The sequence below is a fragment of the Giraffa tippelskirchi genome, chromosome 6, assembly GCF_054371585.1.
Source record: "Giraffa tippelskirchi isolate mGirTip1 chromosome 6, T2T-mGirTip1v1.2.pri, whole genome shotgun sequence".
In the NCBI taxonomy this organism is placed as follows: Eukaryota; Metazoa; Chordata; class Mammalia; order Artiodactyla; family Giraffidae; genus Giraffa; species Giraffa tippelskirchi.
The window spans coordinates 31,266,808-31,287,146 of record NC_137280.1 but is presented as its reverse complement, the minus strand read 5'-3'; the positions used below and the strand labels follow the sequence as shown (position 1 = coordinate 31,287,146).

The following is a 20,339-nucleotide window of genomic DNA, read 5'->3' as shown; positions in this document are numbered from 1 at the left end:
GTCAGGAAGATCTTATCCCCTGGAGAAGGAAATGCAGCCCACTCCCGTATTCTCACCTGGAGAATCCCACAGACAGAGGAGCCTGGCAGGCTACAATCCATGGAGTTGCAAGAGTGGGACACGACTTAGCAACAAAAGAGAGAGAGAGAGAACGTGTAGTATAAGTATATGTAGGTAGTAGTCAAACCTGATTCATGCTAGATTAGTGTCTTGGGCATTTTAGGTTTCTTACTTGAATGAATGATTGCTTTTGTGACCAAGTTTTTATTACAAGTATCTATAAAAGGAATCATAAAGTACATAAATAACTTTGCAACCCTCATTGTTAGAGATTTTTGTAAATTTAGGTGACTTTCAGTATATTTGAAAATTATTCCAGAAATAAAAGCAGTCATGGGAAAAGCAGTTTGGAAATGATGCTGTTTTAAAACCCTGTAAAAATGCCCCAAATTAAACAAAGTTCTCCTGGCCCTTCTCACTTAAAAGAAAAAAAAAAAAATTGAGCCAAGTAGAAAATGCTTCATAAAACCCATCAAATGGCTGAAACAGTTTCTCTTGAATTCCTACATTTATTTTTCTCTAGGTAGTATAGTATAGTAACAAATAATATAATTATAAATTATAGCAATTATTTATTTGGAATATTTTAGGCTGCACTGTTGATTAATGTATTTTGTGATAACACTTGGTAATTTGTGTCTTTTACTGGAATGCCAAGGTTGGAAAAGGCACGATGTGTATTTCTAGTCCTTTTCCTGAATGTGTAAACTTTGATTCTTACTAATTAAATTGTTTTGCAGTATTACTTTAATGCAGTACACAGCCTAAAATACCTTTTAGAATTTTGATGTTTTCTTGGTGGCTCATTTAAACTTTTTGCACAAGCCCCTTTTAAAGTTAACGTGTAAAATTGTTGAGCATATTCCATTTTTCATGTTAACTACTCTGTCTACATTACTACCTAACTTCAGGCTTTCATTATCATCTCTTGCTGGAATTATTGTGGTAACCTTTTAACAGGTTTCTTGCCCAAATCTTTCCTTTTTAGTCCATTCTTCCCTCCAAAGTGATACCTTAAAAAAAAAGAAATTGAAGTCTCAGAGTGTCACTTTCCTACTTTAAAACCCTTGTCTGGCACCTCTGTACCGCAGAGTAAAGCCCATGTCTCCCTGGCCTGTGACACTTTGAGATTTGGCTCAGGTGTGTGGTTTCCACCTTATTTCTTCTTCCTTTTCCTGTGCATATTATATAGTATGATATTGTTTATAGGGCTCCTTAAAAATTTGGAGTCTTTTACAGTCTGTACCTTGCATGGTGGTTTCCTCAGGCTCAGTTAATGCCTGGCAAGCTCTTACCCATCCTTCAAAACAGCACAGGTTTTGAACCTCTGTAAAGCCTTTTCTTTGCCCGCTTCAGTAGTCCCCTTTGTGTTAACTCTGCAACCCACACACATTGAATTTATCACATGGTATTGCTAAATGGGATTCCCAGGTGGTGCTAGCGGTAAAGAATGCCACCTGCAATACAGGAGATCGGGGTTCAGTCCCTGGGTCGGGAAGATCCCCTGGAGAAGGCTTGGCAACCCACTTCAGTATTCTTGCCTGGAGAATTATGTGGACGGGGAGCCTGGCAGGCTGCAGTCCATAGGGTCCCAGTGAGTCGGACGTGACTGGCGACTAACACACACATTGCTAATGTGGCTTTCTTACCTACTCTGAGCTGCTTGGAGGCAAGGACTATGTCCTGATTCAAAGCTGGCTGTCAGCTTTTACCTTCGTGCCTGGAAATTGAGATGGGTGCTCAGGAAATACAGGCGGAAGTCATCTGGAACTGGAGAGTTGGGATTCACTCTGTAATGATGTTTGAATATCTTTTCACATCCTTCTATTTTTAGTGTATTATGGATGATTTGAGCCCATTTGGTCACTCGTCTTTTATTTTCCAGGATCTGTAGACTGTGTTATCCTTTCTGATTAGTAGGTAGTCAAGATACTTACAGAACCATCACAAATAATATGCAATTCCCTCCATAGGGGTTTATCATTGTCTTTGAACTTGGTGTAAAATCAATTCCTGATGTGATGCTAAATGTTTTATATTTTAAGTAATATGTTTTTAATTCAAAATACGGAACCCCAAATAAGCTTCATAAAAAACACTTGTAAACTCTTCCCTAGGGCTTTTGCGATTCGTTGTTTAGTCCAGTAGAGAAGCGGCTGAAATGGGAAGTTTAGTATTCATTTTCTTCATTGATGACTTCCTGTGTTTAATAGTAGGATTAGTCTGTAATTGTGTTCTCTTTTCTACTCTCAGTAAAGTTTATTGTATTAAAATGCCGAGTAAAATCCATGTCCCTTTGCTGGATACTAATGGAGGTAGCTGATAGTGTGAGGTGATGGAAACATTTTATTTCTAAACACTTTTCAGTTTGCATTTGATTTCTGTTACTCGAGGGGACTGATCCTTCACAGCTGTTAGAAAATGTAAGTGGGTTCCTCTCCTGCTGTGCAGATCTTTCCTTGTTTGGGAACCTTTGATGGCACAGTAGGGGCTTTTAAAAGTGTCACAAATGTAAGGCAATTTATACTGCAGTAAGCGTAGAATTTTGTTGTTGCTGTTTATGGCAGAAAATTGAAAGTTAAAAGTAAATGGAGGAGGAAGGCTACTGAGCATGGTGTGCTCGTGAAAGCAGCTCTTTTTCGAATTAATAATGCCATCTCTCCTGGTCACCTGGACTTTCAGTTTTCCTCTCCCATTTCTTCTTCGGATTCTCTTATTGATGAATTGAAAAATAAAAGCAGAATAGATTGATGGATCACAGACAAGAAGTAGCACACATTTTGACTTGATTAATGCCGAGGTTAAAATATGTGGGAGAGGGATGCAATCAGCAACCCCATGGTGAAAGCAGTCTATTGAATGGTCCGTGTTTTGAACTGAAGGGTGTACTTATTACAGAAATAGTTCTCCGAGTACTCTGTGAGGCCCAGTTGTTAGCACATTGCTGAGAAAAAGAATGCACTCTGTGGTTGAAGAAGATGCCTCTTCAATACGTGAGGCTTTTACCACTTAGCGTGGAGATGACAGCCATCACATTGGAATACTAACCTTAGCAGCAGATGAGATCCTGAAGCATGTACACATTTCACCAGATGTTCCATTTCTCTTTAGGGCAAACTTCTGGTTAGTTTCTTATATCAATCACTCTTTAAGAAATCAGAATTTGAAGTTCATTTTATGCAGACTGTGGCTGTTTATAAATAAGAGAAGAAGCACAGGCATTTATAACCTGAAAGACTGGGTGATTTGCATAATATCAAATAAATTGTCCTACAGCCACATTTTATACTTTTGTCATTGATACTGTATGTGTATATTCTGCGTGAAAAGGTTTGGGAAATACATATTTCAAGAATATATTTCTTATGAAATAAACAGTAAAGTAGTGTTCTTTGTTGGTTGTGCAACAACTATTTATGATTTACATATTCCTTCCCAAAAAGTATTTGAAGCAGATTTGAGTTTCTTGCTAATTTGACAATTTAAAACATTTTATAATTGAACAAATTGTGGATATTCTTAATCATAACATCTGCAGGATGTTGATTTATAAACACTATAAAATGTTTTCATGCTATGCATACTTCCTGTAGTGTATGCTTACAGTTCAAAAGAATTATTTTCTTATCTGTTTCCTTCAATCTTTGAATTTTAGCACTGGTCATAATTCTGAGTCTGGAAAAGATTTCATGATATTCCAAATTTCTGTGTTTTTCCTTCCCATCCATAATGGTTTAGCAGTTTTATGTTAATGTTAGGAGTGTTAATTTTGTAAAAGTAGTGGTCGTGTTGAGGAATGCATCATCTTGTTTCTTTGGAATAATATGAATATAATAGCTGCAAGGTAATTAAAAATGAGTATTAATTGAAGAAAGGGAGGAATTTGGCATCTTCTCTTTTGGAAACTTCACTTTATTCGTGTTCATTCTATATCTTCACTTTAGTGGGGGATCCAGCAAGGACAGTTTTATAGTGCATTTAAGAAGATACACTCTGTTTCTTCCGACTTTCAATCAAATATTTTGGAAGAAGCCCTCATGTCTGCAGGGCTTCCATCTGGTGAGAACTTGATCCTTTCTACCCAGTTTCATCTTGGCTCTCTCCAGTGGTTGTAGCATAATCGCTTCTCTTTGAGATTAAAACACAGAACAAAGACAGGCTCTTTTTATTAATAGCCAACTGAAAGGCTACAGATTTGTGAATAGTCCTTTTTCCAGATAGAGAATTATTAGAGACAGGTCTTATTTTCTTCTTTAAAACTCTACATTCTAAAGTTGTGCTACTGTAATGGACGGTTCTTAAACTTTCCTTGTCTGTAAAATGGGGATAACAATACCTACACCACAGAACTGTTGGAATTATTATCATAAATAACATGTGAGATGTGTAGACTACTAATAAATGTAGACTATTATTATTCATCTTGTGGCTTCAGAAAAATAAAGATGGCAAAAATTGAAAGAATTCAATGTATGTAATCTGCTGGGGTTATATAATCATTGAGCACTGTTTTGACCAGAGCATTTTTATGATTTAAATAAACATTTTTGCTTTTGTCATACATCCCTATCCACACACACCATTTCCAAATTGAGAAATTTAAATAGACCTTGTTATGGACTGAATGTCTGTGTGCCTCCAGAGTCCATATGTTGAAACCCAGCCCCCATTGTGATGGTACTTAGAGTTGGGGCTTTGGGAGGTAATGGGTTAGATGAAACCCTGAGGGTGGGGCTCTGGTCTGATAGGATTAGAATCCTTCTAGGAGTTTGCTCCCCATCTCTCTTTACCATGTGAACGCCCAGGGAGAAGGCTGGCAATCCAGGAAGAGAGCCTCACCAGGAATTGAATGAGCCAACACTTTGATCTTGGATCCCCCAGCTTTCAGAACCATAGGGAAGTAAACTTCTCTGGTATTTTGTTATGGCAGCCCGAGCAGACTAAATACACAAGGAACACTCAAAATTGGAGAAGTTATGTAAGGAAGTAGGCTGGTCTCTGATACTAAAGAGATAAATTCAGTATTTAGGGCATTGTGACAATGTCTGGAGTATGGCCCTATCTGTTCTTATTCCTGATAGGAGAGCAGATGTGTATTGAAAATTTTGTTTTATGACACCATCTGTAAGATGTTACTGTTTGTGGATGGTAGGTGTTCTGAGATGTTTTTGACCTTAAACAATCATGTGAGTGTAGTTGGTTTTCTCTGGACAGGCACTTAGTGTGCTAGTCATAATTCAGTGTCAGATGATATCATCTAAGCAGAGGTCCTGGGAAAAGTCTGTGCATCACAACCATAGCAAACAGCATATCAACATTTCATTTTTATCTATTCTCTTGATTAGGTTGTTGAATCGGAGTAACTGGCAATTGGAAGCTAAGACTTATCTCCAAGAAATCAAACATTTCCTGCTCAAGTGGCTTCATGCCACCCTGCAGGTCTTTAATAAAATTCCATTTTAATTTTGTAGGGAAGGTAAATTTATTAGGTGTAGACCAAGCACTTAGAATAATGTTTGCTGTTTGCTGTTTACTTATTGCAAGTAATTTAGCCAGAGTATGCATCGTCTGCCCTCTTAAATGTGACTTGTAAAGTGTTTTGTGAGGGCATTTGATCCATGATGCTTCTGAAGACAGGGATGTCTTTTTTAAAAGAGTTTTTTCATTTGGTTTTGAGAGGTCCTGGAGAAAAGACTGTAATATTACTTGATCTATAGAAGAGTAAAGTAGAAGAGAGATGTTTAGGGAGAAAGAGAAGTAAAGTAAAGCTTTTACTGCTTTTGTGGCAGTAAAAGCAAATAAAATGAATATTTGCAAATTACTGTTGGTAACTAAGTTTTTTTATGGCCTCAAATGAGACACTTCTGATCTCTGTGCTTTGACCCCATTGTGAAGCTTCCTTTTCCCAGTGACATGCTTGAGGAAGCAGTCTTCTCATCTTTCCGTTGCTTTCCTACTCAGCAGCCTTCAGCTGATTTTGAGTTTTGCTGAGAGCTTAGTGTGACTTGATCCCTTCCGTGTCATGGACAGTTCTGTAGCAAATGGACCCTACTTTTATGCTCTTTGATCTGACTATAGCCTTCGACATTATGATTTTGTCTCCTGCATCCTCTGCTGCAGTTCCATAGCAGGAACATCTGGTTTACTTCTTGAAATGCTTCTGTTACTGAACTCCTCAAAATCTTGCATCTCTTTTTTGCCTTTTCTCTTCCTATCTTATCTATATCTTTAAACTTAACTATCACTTTTGTGAGCATGCAAATTTTGTTATGAATTAGAGAACAGAATGTACTCTATTTGAACTTTCAGCCCTTGCTAAGTTTTTCTTGTTTTTAAGTACACTCTTTGAATTATAAAAAATTAATAGAACAGTATTTCAGAGAATTTGGAAAAGGGGAAAAATTATCCATCTTATATCTTTAACGCAGTGATGGTTAATAATTTGGTATATTTCCTTCTAAGGTTTTAAAATGTGTTTAACATTTTTAATTTTAGAGTGTTTTTACCTTTTTTATCTTTCATATTATATTATATTAAATTCCCAACCCAAGGATTGAAACCAGGTTCCTGCATTGCTGGCGGATTCTTTACTGTCTGAGCCACCAGCAAAGCCCATGAATACTGGAGTGGGTAGCCTATCCCTTCTCGAGGGGATCTTCCCAACGGAGGAATCGAACCAGGTCTCCTGCGTTGCAGGTGGATTCTTTACCAGCTGAGCTACCAGGAAAGCCCTTTTTATCTTTCATATTATATTACATTAAATTATTGTATTATTGAATGATTTTCCCCATTCTTGTTTAAGCTGTATTGCTTTCCAAAGAATTATTTCCAAATACAATGAATCTTGTTGCTAATGATGACGAGAGTCCCATCTATCAGAGCAGCATTCAAAGTAGCACTTCTTTTTTTTTTCTAAAGTAACACAAGCAGAAGTCGCACTATTGCAGAGAACCTTGTAAAAGTGACTGCAAAGTTAATGACAAATGCTATGTTTGGAGAGAAGGTGGAGTACCTATATCTTTCCCTTTACAAAATGACTGCTAGTTAATCTTGTGTCGTTTCAATTGTATAGAATATGCAGAAGCACTTCCTGTTAACATGTGCATGTTGCTAGATACTCAGCTTAACTGTTGATGTGCACAAAAGCGTTCAGTCTTAGCATATATGTTACTCTTGTATGAAGGAAAAGTGCCAGGTAATTTTATTGTTTATCATGGGAAACCCATGATTAAAGAGAAGAGAGTTTTTACTTAACTATTTTGTGAGTTATATAGGCCAGAAAAAGTATATTAGGGTACTGATAGAATACCATTGTATTTTTGACAAGAAAAGAGCATTGCTGCCACAATGCCTGCCCACACACTGCTTTATTTACAGGTAGCAGGTTCATTGGCTTTGCATCTGAACTTCTATGAAATTGGGTGTCTTTTAATCCATGGTGTCTTGTAATTAAAATTGCCAGCTCTTTTTCTTATGCTTAGTTTTAGACTTGATAAAATAATGCTATTATGCTTTCTATTCTTAATTTAGTATGGAAGGAAATAATGAAAATAATGAAATTAAAATTTCAGTCTTTCAATATTTATCTTTATGTTCAATGAAAAATGTGGGGCAGGAGATTAACTCTGACCCTGCTTTTCTAACCTGCCTGTAAGGAGAAAGATACCTGCTGGAATCTTTGCACAGATGCCTTCTCTATAACTGTTGTAAGTGCCAATAAAAACTATTTCCATTTCTTCCTTCAAATAATTTGCTAAATGGCATGTTTTAGCTAAACGGCATGTTTTGGCTAAACATACAATACCATGAGAAGCTTTATAGTATTAATTTTGAGTAAAAATGTCACACTTTTAAACATTGAGATTATGATACTGGGATGAGTAAAGTGTTCCTACTTTACTAAGCCTTGATAGTTCTAGTTTACTAGAGGAAGAAACTGAAGCCATAGCTAGGCCTATTTTAAAAACTACATCTATAGCTCTGGAACTTGGTGAAATCAAGGATTAGAATCTAGTCTGTTACATTCATTCATAAATGTAGGATCATCTGACAGTAAAAATGCTGGCTACTTTTCCTGATGACCTACAAGTCTGATTAAGGAGCTGCTAACTTAGTAGAAACAGAATGAGAAAAGAAACTTCTTAGATATGTAACCTATACTCCAAGTCATCCATCTCCAGGCTGTATATTTAAGCCCTGGAGGTAAATGCAGATCATCTCTGTCACTGATATACAGCAGTTTTGTTTTGTTATTAAATTTATTAAAACTTTTATTTATGTAATTAAAATTAGGATAACATTTTAAAAACTCAAAATCGGTGATTTTTGTGAGTGCCAATGTCTATTTAAATGTTCTACAAATGATTCAAGTATGAGATTATTTCAGTGCTTCTTAGTATGAACTGAAATTGTATTGGGAGGAAAATCTAATGTTTTTTGACCCTCTCCTCCTTCCTTCAGAGATCAGCCTGAGGCCTGTTTTCTTTATGAGCAACCCACATATGCTCCGTAGTCTAGCACTCTTGTCACGTCTTAAACTGTGATTCTTGTTACTTCTCCCCTTCTTCTGACCATTCTTGTTGTTAGGGTTTCTCGATTATATTTTTTAGTGAAACTAACCCCCCTCCCATTTACCCTCTGGAATATTAACAGCCAAAGGCACATTAGAGATAATTGATTCCACTTTAAAAACCTGGAAAAGGAACACATGAAATTTTATTCATGGAGGATTTTTAGCTGGTCCATGCCTTAACTCTTAAAATGTCAGATTTCTCACAAGGGTAATCATTGCCATTTTGCCACTATTTACTGTGATCACTGCCAGCATGTGATAAGCATTAATCCAAATCATTTTTTTAATTTGAGGTAAATTAAAAATTAGATGATTTTTAAACTGTATTTTTAAGGGCAGTTTGGTTATTTGGAGGTTTTCCTCTGCCTCATTTTATTGTATATAATGGCAGAGCCATTCAAGTCTGCTGTTTTCTCAGTCTGCAGCTCTTCTTTCGCACTGTATTATTTTGCAAGGTAAGTAGCCAGGCCTTTGATTCCCAAGCTTGATTTCCTGATGGTTATTAACAGAGCTAGTTTGTTCATTTTAAAGGCCCAGAGAACTATATGGGATTACCCAGTTACTCTCTTTAGGGAACATTGAGCATTTGAGTAGACCCAGGAATGCTAGCTGTCCCCTTGTGTCATATCCACTCCTCTCTACTAGAGTGTCTGCTGCGGGGACCTTTCTGTCTTCTTCACCCTGTTTCTGGACAAGCACATTATAGATTGATACATACACTTGCAGTGTGAATATATGAAGGGACGAATTTGCTGTTAAAGATTTTTCTTCCCCGAAATAGAAGAAGGAAGCATCTGTAAGCTGTTTGTATTGCCTTTATCTGACTATCATAGTCTTTTCTGCAAGGAATAGATACATATCCTTTGGGGATAAAAGAGGGCTTTTGTTGTTAAGGTGATATTACCTGGTTTGAAAATGCTTTGAAACATTGCAAATACTCTGATTAAACTTATTAGCTTTGTAAGTAGGTATTGTTTGATCTGCCTTTGGCACGTTTTCTAAAGCCTCAGCACAAACTGCTGGCTCTGTATCTGGATACTGCAGTGAGGGACAGTTTTTTTTTTTTTTTTTTGGTGGTTTGAGTGAGGGGTGGACAATCAAGTTTAGGGAAAGTAAAAAAATGATAGCCTTTCCCTAGATAGTTATTTATGCTTCCCTAGATATTTATTTATTTATAGTTGTGCAGTTTATTTCTATCAGTGTAGCCCATAGAGGTTAATTCTATTTCAAACATCTGGCAGGATCCTGCCTGCCAATTGTGGAAGAGAATTATTTGGTCTGTTTTGTAGCCTTCCAGCATCTTTCTGTAACAATTTTTTTTTGCCTTTCAATGATTTTTACTTCCCGCCTGTACTCTCTATTTCATCTTCTCTCTAATCTGAGAGGCCCACCATAGAAAACCATCTTCAGGAGCCTCAGATTACATAGTGACATATGATTAGAGCAGCCTCAGTAATGGCTTCTAGAGGTTCCCTTGTGAAAGCTGCCAAAGACAACAGGATCACTGGGTTGCTTGAGGAAGGTTTTTAGTGTGTGTGACTCCAGAACTGTATTCCAAGGTACGTTTGTAACATAGCAGAATACAGTTTGTGCTAAGAGTATTTTTAGAATGTAACGTTTTTGCTAGAGACCATCTTTCCCCAGAGTGTGTATTCGTCTCAAATAGAGAAGGGTTACCTCTGTGTTGGGATCACCACTCCTTGCCTTTATTAATTTTTTTTTTTTTCACTCTTTACCTTTAGACCAGTCTTAGCTTACTATTAATAGCTCTGGTCATATCATCTGGTGGGTAAACGCCAGTATTTTCTCTTGTCCACCTTGGGAATTACTAATCTAAATTGCAGAGTAGTTTAGACGAAGCCTCTGTCCAGCTTTTCCCATGACGGACTTTCTGGTCTTGGTAGGCTAGGACAGGGGTAAGAATGACCATCTGTTGCGTGTCCTGCTGAAAACTAGTGTTTTCTTGGGAACTTCAACCTGTCATTTCTGCTTTTTCTGGTGGTGTGTCTTTGGTGATCTGTTTGGCTGCCCTTGAACCGAACTGATTACTACTTCTCATCTTGTCTCTTCCGCTTGTCCCCCCACCCCCCGCCTTATCCCCCTCCCCTGCATGCTTAGAGGAATGGAAGTTCTCTGAGAGCCAGGCTCGTGTTTGGCTCATTCTCCACTGTATCTCAGTGCTTGTTACTCTGTGTTGGATCTTAGCCCCTTTGAGAATTTAGCGAAAGCTTTACACCCTCTCTCCACAAAACTGTATATTCATATGGTTTTGGGAAAAGGAGATTGTAACAGGGAAGTAACATGGCCTCATTGAAAACAAGCCACGAGAATCAAAACTCAGATTTATTGTGGTGGCTATGAGGGTTTCTGCTTGGTCATGTTCTCAGCATACACCTCATTATTCCTTACCATGTAAAAATAAGCTTGGATGAAGCTGAGCATGTAGGGAGTTGGTGATAGACAGGGAAGCCTGGCGTGCTGCAGTCCATGGGGTCGCAAAGAGTCGGACACGACTAAGCAACTGAACTGAACTGAACTGAACTGAGCATGTAGGCAAAGAAATGGGGGCAAGAAAGGGTTGGATAGAGGATATGGTTATAAGTACTTCTGTTTTGTTGATGTAACTAATCTGTAGAAAATTATTTCCCCTTCCTAACCTTTCCTTTTTTGTAACTCCTGTCACTTGCCATTCTTGCCAGCTTTCCTTTCTTTGGGTTGTAGTTAAGGATACTCTTAAAAGACTTCATCCTTTCAGCTTTAGACCCCATGAACTGTAACCCACCAGGCTCCTCTGTCCCTGGAATTCTTCAGGCAAGAATACTGGAGTGGGTTGCCATGCCTCCCTCCAGGGAATCTTCCTGACCCAGGGATCAAACCCAGGTCTCCTGCGTTGCAGGCATATTCTTCGCCATTGGAGCCACCAGGGAAGCCCCTTTCTTCTTAGATATCTTTAATATGAATTTTCTAATCCAGTTGTCCTGACCTTTGAAGGTAAAGGAGTGGATCGCCCCAGTAAGCAATAGATGGCACATTAGAAAGGTGTTTGCTGTATTGAAATTGAGTTTAGCTCCGTCGCTTGGGTGGGCAGTATGCCCAATCAGTGTTTTGTGTAGGGGGCACACTGCTGCTCAGTCTCCTTCCCATTTCCACTCCTGTTCTCAGTGTAGTTTATAAAGTCACCTGTTGGGGGGAGCGGGAGGAAGCTTATTTCCTTCCTTCCGAAGAGTTACAAATGGAATCAGGAAATAGAAACTTATATAGTACAATGCAATTATATTGTTATATACACAGTAATAATAGAACACCCAAGATTACCTTTTCTTGAAATCTAATTTCTGTAGCTTGTCTCTTTCTTTATTGAATCTGTTCTTTATTGTACTGAATATAATTAGCTTATAGTTTTAGTATCTAAGAAGTATTTTTTTCCTTTTGTAATCCTTTTTCATGGTAGGTTGTTTTTTGATCATATTCATATTTGTACCTGTGAATTCTTTTTCATGAAGTTGATGTTACAAATTCATGGACTTTCTTTCTTGTCACATACACTACCTCTGATTCTCTTCCCTAGTTTCCTGATTTCTCTGTCCTCCCAAAATGCAGATGAAAATGGGGAATTGACTCAATACTTGGGGACCAAGTTAACCATACCCAATTCTCAAAAACTTTTGACTTAGATAAGATCCGTAGGCTCTAGATTATAAATAGCATTTTCGAATAATACTCAGTAATGCTTAGAAGGCCTTTGCTTTTGTTGCTAAGGCTTTCATTTAATCCTCTTTATGACTTCATGAGGTTGATACTGATTTATTCTCATTTTACAAAAGCGGACACCTCGGCTGAGATAATTTGTCATAGGTCACACAACTAATGTGTGCTAAATTTAGGCAGTGTCTTATTGGGCTTGGGCTGCCATGACAGAATACCGTAGACTGGATGGTTTGAACAACAGGAATTTATTTTTCAGTTTCAGCTTTGAAAGTCCAAGATCAAGATGCTATCAGGGTTGGTGTTTAGTGAACACTGTCTCCTTGGGTTGTAGCCACCTTCTCACTGTGTCTTCACACAGCCTCATTACTCAGTACTGCCCATGGATGGAGAGAAAGGAAAGAAGCTCTAAGGTATCTCTTCTGATAAGGGCACTTACTCCCTTATTGTGAAGGCTTCACTCTGATGACCTCAACTAAAACTAGTTCCTTCCCAAAGGCCCTGTCCCCACATACCATCACACTGCGGCCTTTAACCTACAAATTTGGGGTGGCCACAGTTCAGTCCATAGCAGACAATATTCAGACCAGGTTGGCTACTTCAGATTCTGAATAATCTTGTGCGGAATTCTCTGCTCCCACAGTTTAGGAGCTTTGGTATCCAGATTATTTGGTGACCCTGTTAAATGTAATAAGTTGGCCAGCAAAAGAAAACTCTACTGATACATATGTATGTACTCCTTTAATACGGCCCAGGTGGCATAGTAGTAAAGAAGAGGAAACGTGGGTTTGACCCCTGGGTCGGGAAGATGCCCTGGAGAAGGAAATGGCAGCCCACTCCAGTATTCTTGCCTGGGAAATCCCATGGACAGAGGAGCCTGGTGGAGTACAGTCCACGGGGTTGCAGACAGTCAGACACGACTGAGCGACTAAACAGCAGCAGCAGCTCCTTTAGTATCATATGTATTTTACACTTCTTTTGCTAAAAACCAAGGAAAATAAAGGTAAGTGTAAATAAGAAAACAAAAATCATCTATGATCCCACACCCTGGAAAACTGTTGCCATTACCATTTCAGCGTATTTCTTTACCATTTCAGCATATTTCTTTCTAGTATTTCTCTTCAGGAGGCAGCAACTTTCACATGTTGTGCTTTTTAAAATTTTTTCCTCTTGGCCTCTCATGAGCAGTTTCCCAGTTAAAATTCTAGAAAACTTCTAAGTGATTTTTGCCTTGGAGAAAACAGATTTGAGAGCTACTGAGAAGGTAGAGTATTATATGAGCTGAGTATGGGAGAAGGTGGTCAAGATTGATGACTCAGGACCTCTCAGGGAGGGAGAAAACAGAATTAGTAGGTGTGTGTGGAGGATGGGATTGATAAAAGTCAGCGCATGCTTTTACAGAGTGCATTACCTATGGAACTCCCTCTTGAAAATGCTCGTTACAAGCCAACAGTCGTCCGGACTGGAGGTATGTTTTTAAAACTGCCATCATCAGATGGTTGGAAGTTGAAACCACTGTTTTCTAGGTGAGGAAATTAAGGTTCAGAGAGATAAATGGGTTATTTAACCAACAGCTCATATTGAAGGAAGGACTATCTTTAAAGATCGTGTCACCATAACTTCATCAAGCTCCCAGCACAGGTGATACTCAGTAAATGGTTTCAGAACAGTTTTGCTCCTACACTGCAAACAGTACTTCCAAAAAGGATCATTTGTTCTTTTACTTAAAGTATTTAGTGCTTACTCCTGATGCATCCCAGTCTGTTTTTTGAACAGTAGTTCAATAGGTAGTTGAAATACTACTAGTAGTTTGTTAGGTAGTTTCTTACAGGATGAAACTATTAATTTGATAGGTAGTTTCTTATAGGATGAAACTGTTAATTCATTTCAGTAACCCTTTCTTCTTTTCTTCCTCTGCTGCTTCTTGTTCTTCTGTTGCTAAGTTGTACAGTTTTCTGTTTGATGAAAAAATAATCATGAGACAGTCTCTCTTTGTTTTATTTTAAAAACCTAGATTTATTTTTTTTAAAGGTAAATCAGTTGTAATTGTTTTATTAGAAAAATGTTTTTGCGTCTCAAAAATCTGCATAATAGTTTTCCTTTAAAACCCCACATGAAAATTCTACTTTAGGATTAAGAACTAGAGAAAATCTACTTTGAGATCTTAGTTTTTTCCCCCCTTTGGATAATATAAATCACCATGTTTTCTGTTTTGCTTTGATTGCCAGTTGTTTGTTTAGTCACTAAGTTGTGTGACTTTGCCACCGCATGGACTGTAGTCGGCGAGGCTTCTGTGTCCATGGGATTTCTTAGGCAAAAATACTGAAACAGCTTGCCATTTCCCTCTCCGTTGATTGCCAGTGCTCAGAGCTAAATTTGTATATTTTAACCAAAATATCTGTGGCTTGCTTCACTTTGTTCAGGTCTCTGCCTCACCTTTAATTTCCACCTTCTTTAAATGTGATTTCACTGATTACATTTTAATACAAGCTACTTCCTGTGCTTCATGAACATGCTAAGATGGAGATACATCGATTTTTATCTGTCTGCTTATCTGGGTCTTCCCTGGTGGCTCAGTGGTAAAGAGTCCGCTTGCCAATGCAGGATACTCAGGTTTGATCCGTGGGTCAGCAAGATCCCCTAGAAAAGGAAATGACAACCCACTCCTGTATTCTTGCCTGGAAAATCCCATGGACAGAGGAGCTTGGTAGGTTGCAGTCCATGGGGTCACAAAAGACTCAGACACGACTTAGTAAGTAAACAGCAACATCTACCTATATATGTATAATTTCCTAATGATTGTGACCATTCCCTAGTACGTTAACAACGATCACAATTTTGAAATATTTCTGTTAGCACCTCACTTTGTGCCAGCATTAAACAAGTACATGGTATATATATCTGTAAATATGTTGGAATGTTATTTGTCCTCATGAAAAGAGCATGAAATATTTATTTTTCTAAATCCAGAGATTCTCATTTGGTCTTCTAACATTCTGTGCTCTTCATTGTAACAAGTCATATTCATAAGAGTATGAATTTGTTGTGTATATATATAGTGTTTTCTGTGAAGAATCCTGTTTATTTCATAGGCGACCTCTTCCCAGGTGGTGCTAGGGATAAAGAACCTGCCAGCCAGTGCAGGAACCATAAGAGATGCAAGTTCGATCCTTGGGTTGAGAAGATCCCCTGGAGGTGGACATGGCAACCCACTCTACTATTCTTCCCTGAAGAACCCCTATGGACAAATTCATAACAATATGAATTTGTTGCAGTATATACACAGTATTTTCTGTGAAGAATTTTCTGTGAAGAATCCAGTTTATTTCATAGGATACTTCTTGGGTTACATTAAAACCTCTTAAAAAAAACCCTCTGGCTTCCAATAGTTTTCTAAGCTCTTACTGGTTTTAAAAGGTAGAGTAGCACACACATCCCCTTCCCCCCATTCCCAGATTGGCATACAGAAGAAGTTACATATCAGAATTCATAAACACTTTAAAGAAGAAATTAAACCACCCAGGACAAATGAACAGTTTAAAGGATATTTCTGGTAAGATTAAGAAAGTATTTTTGTTATTTCGTTTTAAATAGAATAGGTTCATGTCTGAGTAGAATTTATATTGGACACTTTATTGTGAGAAGCTGAGCTCTTACCATAATTCTTAAGCAATCCCAGAGTGACTTTAGCAACAGGTATATTAACTGAGGGGAGAACAGAGGAATACATAAATGCAGACTGGGTGAAGAGAGTATGGAAGTTTTAAGAAATGTGTACTCCACCCAAAGTAGACTCTTATTTAATTCTTTTTTTCAAATGCACATTCTGTTTGCTTAAATCTACATCTGCTCCTAGCTTTGAGCATTGCCTGAAACGTATGTGTGGCTTGGCAGAAAATCTGATGTGAAGGGGAAAGCACAGAGTAGTTGGGGCAGAGCCTTCACAGTTGATAACCTGTCTGCGCTCGCGGTGACCTGTGGCGCTGCTAGGAGGGAGGCTTGTGATAATTTTCTTACAAGCCCTCCTTAGGACAGCCCTAATGCCAGGACAGATAGGAAATTTTAATGTATAACATGTTGTGGGGTTTTGTTTGTTTGTCTGCTTTTAAAGCTATTTGCATCTCTTGGTTGAGCTTAGTTTGTTTCTTTGCTGCAAAGAGCATGTATACTACATCTGGTCTCTCTTTGTTTCTTTTCTTGATGTGTTTGTGCATCTTTGATCTGAGCCAGTGCTTGGTTACAAAGTAATCTTGGCAGAAGTTTCAAATACTAACATAGAATGCAATGTTTTAGGAGTTTGGTTATGTATTTGTGATAATTCTCAACTTTGACATTTAAAAATCCTTGATGGTAGTTTTCACTTAAAATCTTTCTGGTAGTGCTAAATTATTGGTTAATTTAGTGATCAGACATGCACACGCTGTGGTTTCTGAAAACCTAGAAATTGTGTGTTTCTGCTCTATCTCTGTTATGCTTTATTGATTCAGAAATAATTCGCTCTCCACGTTACTAATAAGAAGAGATGAGATCCTCTAAATGGGTGGTTGCCTGGCTTTGGAGTCAGAAAGTCTGAAGTCCGGTTGAGTCCTGCACCTTCGCAAGTTGTGATACCCAACTCCTCTAAAAAGATGTCAGTAACCGTGCTTGTCTCATTAGAGTCATGGTGAGGATCGAACGCCACGTGTGGACCTCTAGGCAGGGAGTCTGACTGAATACGTGCCCACTGGGCGCTGGTGTCTTTCCTGGTGCTCAGCTCTCTCCCTTTTCTCCAGGCTATGTCAATGCATGTGCATATTTCTAAATATGATTTTATTGCATTTTTTTAATGATTTAGATATATTTGCTACACTATTAAGTAGTCAAATAATAGGTCCTTTGAATTGTTTTTAATTTTTAAAATTTAAAGTAGATTATTCCTTGGTTCCTTAATTGTTCTCTAATAAGACATCTATAAGTGCTCCCCACTACCCCCCTCCCCAAATCTGCTAGACAGATCATTTTAGAGTATGTCTCAGCTTCAGTGTTCTTCTTTCAGCTCATCCCCATCTAGCCAACTGTGGTAATTTCTTGTTCCCATTTTTTTTGGTGATAAATTGCATTCATGAGGGCTGACTTAAAATACTAAAATAAAGATGGTTTTTAAAATGAAGGTGAGAAATTGGAGGTGAAAAACATACTGATTGATTATTCTGCTGAACTGAAAAGCTTCTAAGCCACCGCCCCTCCCAGTGGTCTTAAGGAGAACTCAAAGTCTTATTTGGTTGTTTGCCAGTGTGAGCCCCAGCATTTAAATAGAAGACTGCATATTATTTTCAGTGTTTTCATATTTGGAGATAAAAATGAGGGAAAGCCCTACAAATGTGGTGGATTTTTGAAAGGAATAGTTAACTGTTGGGCAGCCTGCCTCAGTTAAGACAGTTTTAGCTCTAGGCAATTTAAAGTGGCCTGTTTTACAAAGAAGATATCTGGAAAAAGTGAATATGAATATACTGGTGCCAAACTGAACAGTTACTCAGTATTGTAAACCATGCTCTCCTTTGGTTGGGAGAGGCTTAACCAATTAAGACGATTGTAGAGTTAGAAGAGATTTATAAACCTTCACCTCATTTTTATAATCCTTCCAAGTTTTGTAGCACCACCTCAGTTGCATCTAGTGTAGTTTTTGTATTAATAATTTGAGTTGGCTTAGCAGTAACTTCCAATTTGTCTTTGAAATTCATTTGCTATGCACTGTTTCTCCTCAGTTGGGAAGGTGTGTTTGCTTTTTAAATGAACAATATTTAAAACATTCTTTCATAAACTTCTCGCTACACGATTCTGAGCCTTTCTGTTGAGTATTATCATAAATTTTGAAGTATTTCTCTCTCCCAAAAGGTTTTTCCTTGCTATTCATCTTTGGGACGTTCTCCAGAAATACTTAGCCATTAACTCAGAAGTGAGTGTCATTGGTTGAAGTTGCTGCCTGGGCTTCTGTTAAATCCGAGAACTTGAGAACAAAAATGAAAGTGTCTGTAACCCTGAACAAACTCGGCAAAGTTGCCAGTTAAAGGCTTGTTTATTATTTCATTAATCTGCTTTAACTCCACAGTAGGGAGCTGTGGCACTTTATATCAAGGAACTTTTGGTTTTCTTTTCCTTCTCCTGTGTTTCTTTTTGCTGATTCTCTTCCTTCGGAGGTGTGAGGCAGTCCCTGGGTAGGAGTGAACCTATCTCCCTGTGTAGTCACATCTTTTCCACTCCTCTTTTAAAACTCCAGCGGGGGGTTAGGGGGTATTAAGTGAGGATGGTTGGGAACGAGAAGGAAATAGCAGCAGTCTCCACTCGCCAAAGACTGTGGGCTGGGACACCCATCCTCACAGTCCCTTCCAGGTAACATGAGCCCCTCTCATCCCAGTTCACCCAATATCCTAGCTAAACTTGGTCTCTTGTTCATACCTCACCTACCCACCTCCAATATCTCTCCCCTTCACCTCCAGCATAACTCCTGAGCGGGATCAGCAAAGCCACTAAAGCAGTGGCATTTGCCTGGGAGATTAGAATCTGGAATGACCATTCCTTATTTCCTGTGTGAAGTTTGCTGCCGTGTCACTGTGTCACAACTCTCTTCCTTCTGTCAGAGGGATAAATGGGTGTCAGCTGGTGTGGCAGCTCAGCTATGTTGATTGGTGGGGGGTGTTGGGAGCACAGTTTTGAGACAGTTTAGCTTCTGTAGGGTTCGATTTTGTACTTTTTGAGAACCTGGGTTGGAGGAGGAGGGGAAAAACTGAGAAAGGAGCCAACGGTCATATGTCTTGTGTGAACGTTAGAACAAGGACACAGACCTAAAAGACTGCAGAGATAAAAATTCACTTGGCTGTTTTTGAGTTGTCTCTTGCTTACATGTAATAGGATAAATATGACTTCTTTAAAAATTTTTTAAAATTAAATCAAAGTAACTTCTTTAAGCTTTGCTTCCCTGGTACCTCAGTGATAAAGAATGTATCGTCCAATGCAGGAGACGCATTGGTTTGATCAAACCCAAGGTTTGATCCTTGGGTCAGGAAGGTCCCCTGGAAAAGGAATGACAATCCACTCCAGTATTCTTGCCTGGAGAATCCCATGGATAGAGGACCCTGGTGGGCTACAGTCCATGGGGTTGCAAAGAGTCAGACATGACTGAGTGACTGACCACCACTTCTTTAAACCGTGCATTTATTGGAGCCTCGTGTGTAGTTCCAGCAAGAACTGGGCCTCAGTGCACCCCAGGTTCACTTTGGAGCTCTGGCACCCCTAGCCTCACCTTTTCAAGGATGACTTGTAGTCTTTTTAGATCCTTTCTTTCTCTATGATACCTCCAAGAAGACATTCATTAAAAAAAAAAAAATTGTTTTTTAATTTAAAAAATGAGTGGTTTAAAGTCTAAACCAAGATGAAGAATGACCTGCAACTTCACATATTTTTTGTGTAATAGTGAAATTTCAGTTCATGGTAGATTTTTCAAGAACAGTTTTATTAACTCCCCTGTCATTGCTCTTAACCCTTAAATTTGTATTTTCATCATATGAAAGCTCTGTAACCTTAAAAATAAATTTTTATTACAATGGTAAATCCATAAGGCAATAGGCTTCACTCATATCTCTTAGTCCCTTTTCTAGCTGAGAGAAATACTTCATTTTCCTTCTTATCCTTATTCAGGGGGCTTTGAGGTAGGTAAGACTCTATATGAAGAAGGAATCTGGGTGTTTGCTACCAGTTGTAAAATGTTTTACTTCATGCTTCCTGAAAATGCTATTATAAAATCTGTTGTATTCAGGCTATTTGACTTATTAATAAAATTAAAGAATATTTCTTAGAGATATGCATCTTTATTTTAATTACTAATGCCTGCTAGAGGCCCGGCTTTAGTTTATAGAAAAATCATTACTTACGAGTAGCATATCCAGTGAGCAGTGTGGAGTCAGAGCATTTTGACTGGGATGAGCTCTCAGATCTTTTTGGAGTGGGAAAACTGAGCATCAGAGAA

The 20,339-nt window shown here is 38.3% G+C and overlaps 1 protein-coding gene across 1 annotated transcript in view; it reads left to right on the top strand.

Moving 5' to 3' along the window:
- EIF3H (eukaryotic translation initiation factor 3 subunit H) overlaps positions 1-20,339 on the top strand; it is a 98,096-nt gene that overhangs the window by 59,037 nt on the left and 18,720 nt on the right. The gene's annotated exons all lie outside the window — the stretch shown is intronic.